This window comes from Ailuropoda melanoleuca, chromosome 11 (assembly GCF_002007445.2).
Source record: "Ailuropoda melanoleuca isolate Jingjing chromosome 11, ASM200744v2, whole genome shotgun sequence".
In the NCBI taxonomy this organism is placed as follows: domain Eukaryota; kingdom Metazoa; phylum Chordata; class Mammalia; order Carnivora; family Ursidae; genus Ailuropoda; species Ailuropoda melanoleuca.
The window spans coordinates 68,169,839-68,172,750 of record NC_048228.1 but is presented as its reverse complement, the minus strand read 5'-3'; the positions used below and the strand labels follow the sequence as shown (position 1 = coordinate 68,172,750).

General features: G+C 40.8%; 1 non-coding gene across 1 annotated transcript; it reads right to left on the bottom strand.

Moving 5' to 3' along the window:
- Positions 1-2,494: 2,494 nt before the first annotated feature.
- LOC117804489 lies at positions 2,495-2,601 on the bottom strand. The gene has a single exon (XR_004628979.1). It is a non-coding gene; the product is annotated as a U6 spliceosomal RNA (small nuclear RNA).
- Positions 2,602-2,912: the final 311 nt, after the last annotated feature.

Genomic DNA, 2,912 nt, shown 5'->3' with positions numbered 1-2,912 from the left:
AGCAGAAGTTATTAATTTCAATGAAGTGAAACACACATCTTTTCCTTTTTGGTTTATGCACTTTGTGACTTTCATTTCCATAGAGAAGGAGGAATTCATTGTGAAAGGAAAAACTGGGAATCTTTTAGAAGAAAATACATCATAATGACCCTTAGAGCTTTTGGGTAGAGAAGGATTTAAACAAGACCCCAAAAGTGCTCATCATAAACCATTGCTATGTTAATAAACATTTTTTAAGGATTGTTAGAATAAATCAGGAGGATAAGCTGAGCCCTAGCCACTGTTGTTTTATTATTTTCCCAGGAGAAACATAGCACTCTGTACTGTTATTAAGGGGTGGTCTCAGAGCAAAGGGCTGTTGGTGTGGCACCAGTAACAGCCCCTGTCCCATCCCTCTCACCTCGAGGCCACCAGCTTCCCAGAAGGGAGGCACAGGGACCTGCAGCGGTTTCTTCACCTTTAGTTCTTTTTTGTTACTAGTGCTGATGGGGGTCTGTTTCCGCTAACCTTAACTGTGGCAAAATGCTCCAGGATGTCTATTCTTCTGGTTACATATGGAATTTCCTGGACTTCAGTTGATTGCTTGGGATGGGGGCTGATTAGACGCAGCTATTTCCAGGCATCCTTGCCTTTTCTTTCCTGAAAAACCATTGTGTTAGCAACATATTTTTAGGGGGGGCTATGTTATACACATACATTTTTTTCTTTTTCACCAATTTCAAACCAAGTTTTCTTCCAGAAAAAAAAAAAAAACCACGCTAGCAACAAGGGTTACTTTCAACAATCTTGTTCTTTGTCATACTATTTATATAGTCCTGGTAATACTGTACTTTCATGTACTTAGGATTTTAAGTCCCATTTTCCCCTGTGCGCTCTCATGAGGCTTTCCTCAATCCTTCTCATCACCCTCTGCTCCTTTCCCATCTATCTATTTATGGGTCATTATCCCCTTCTCCATCAACATCTCAGCATAGCTGAATGCTCCAGGGAGACTGGTTTGGTGTGAGGCTCTGCCATGATGAATGGGTTTCTTTCCACTCTTCAGTAATGAGCTGGCTTCCACGAAGGGCAGCTAATTTCTTTGTAGCTACTTGGAGTAAGTAGATTAGGTTACCAGTATCACTGCTTATCTCATTCTAGAATCAATGATCCAATTCACACGATCACCACCTATAAATCTGGCAAAACTATTTTACAGGAACCCTAGTAATTGATTAGTAGGCATTTTCTGAAATGAATCATTTACGAGACAATGTCTTGGTTCCCAGCCTATTTCTGAGGCAATTACGACCTAGTGAGTTGCTTATTTGTTGACTGTTTGATGATGGCCATTTATTCTGGTATAATATCTGAATCTTATCCCTCGTTTCTCAGTGTTTGGGCCACCAGCTGTTTCTCATTTCTTTGTCCCATGCTTCTTTCTGAAACCTTCTCAGATAGGTGCCCAGTCTGTGATACAGTAGATTCTGAGTTTCTGTCCATCTGTTGATTTTGATGGCATTGAAATGTCATAGCTGTTTTGACCCTTGAAGCAAGTCATAGCCAGGATCTGCCTCCTCCTGCTTTACCTCCCCAGGTCCAGCTGACCATAGCAGAGGAAAAGGCTGAAGCAACATGTAGGTAGGGGACACACAGAATACCTTGCCTCTCATCCCAAGACCTGAATGGTAATGTGGCATGCCAAGAGAGAATGGCTGCTCTCCAACATGAGGTGCTGCTCGAGGCTGAAATCCTTGTTTTTCTGATCAGATAAGCATGAGGTATTTATGATTTTGTATATGCAAGGCACTAAATTATAGACTGCGCCTAAAATCTGAGTGTGGGAGGGGGGTGCCCGGGTGGCTCCGTTGGTTAAAGGTCTGCCTTCGGCTCAGGTCATGACCTCAGGGTCCTGGGATTGAGTCCCACGATGTACTCCCTGCTCAGCAGAGAGTTTGCTTCTCCCTCTCCCTTTGCCCCCCCCATTCATGCTCTCTCTCTCTCTTTTTCACTCTTTCTCTCTCTTTCAAATAAATAAAATCTTTTAAAAAACATCTGAGTGGGAAAAGAAGTCGGATCATTGCTGCCATACACTAAGCACTTTCTGTGAACAAGGTGATTTGTGCTAAGAGTTTTACCTACACCCTCTTAATGAATTGTATAGCCATATTTGTCCTAGGTGTTATCACCTATATGAAAAACAAGGTGGAGAAAGGTTGGGTACATTTTCTAGGTCATTCAACTAACAAGTGAAGAAATTAAATTCAAACATACACTTAACTAACTCAAGAGGGTGCTTTCAACCACTACACCACACTGCCTCCCCCTTAAAAAAATAAATGATAGGCCAGAACTACATGATACTAAGTAAAAGGAGGTCACAGAAAGTAGAGTTCCCGGTAGGCTAGACTAGTCACAGGCTATAGAGTGGAAGGGAGGCGTCCATAAAGAACATCTAATCCCAGATTTCTCAGACTTTTTTTTTAAAAATGTGGTAAAAATCATATAACATAAACAAAATATGGAATGTTTCATGCAGTTGCATGGCATCCTTGCAAAGGAGCCATGCTAATCTCCTTAGCGTCATTTCAGCTTTAGTATATGTGCTGCTAAAGCAAGCACTCTCAAACTTTTTAACTTCCAACCCACAACAGGAAATGTATTTTACATCATGACCCAGTAAACACATGCATAAATAACTGCAATGAAATTTTACTACACAATACTTGCCCTAATCTATGCAGTGCAGTCCATTTTTCTACTATGTTTTATATCTTTAAAATAATGCTGGTTATGGTCTATTAAATAGACTTTATGACCTAGAAATACTGGTCTAGAAACCTCAACAGATGGGATAATTGAGACCTAGAGATGCCTTGGGTACCTAGCACAATGTCTTGCAAACAGTAATTCTAAGTGTTTTTGTTTTCTTT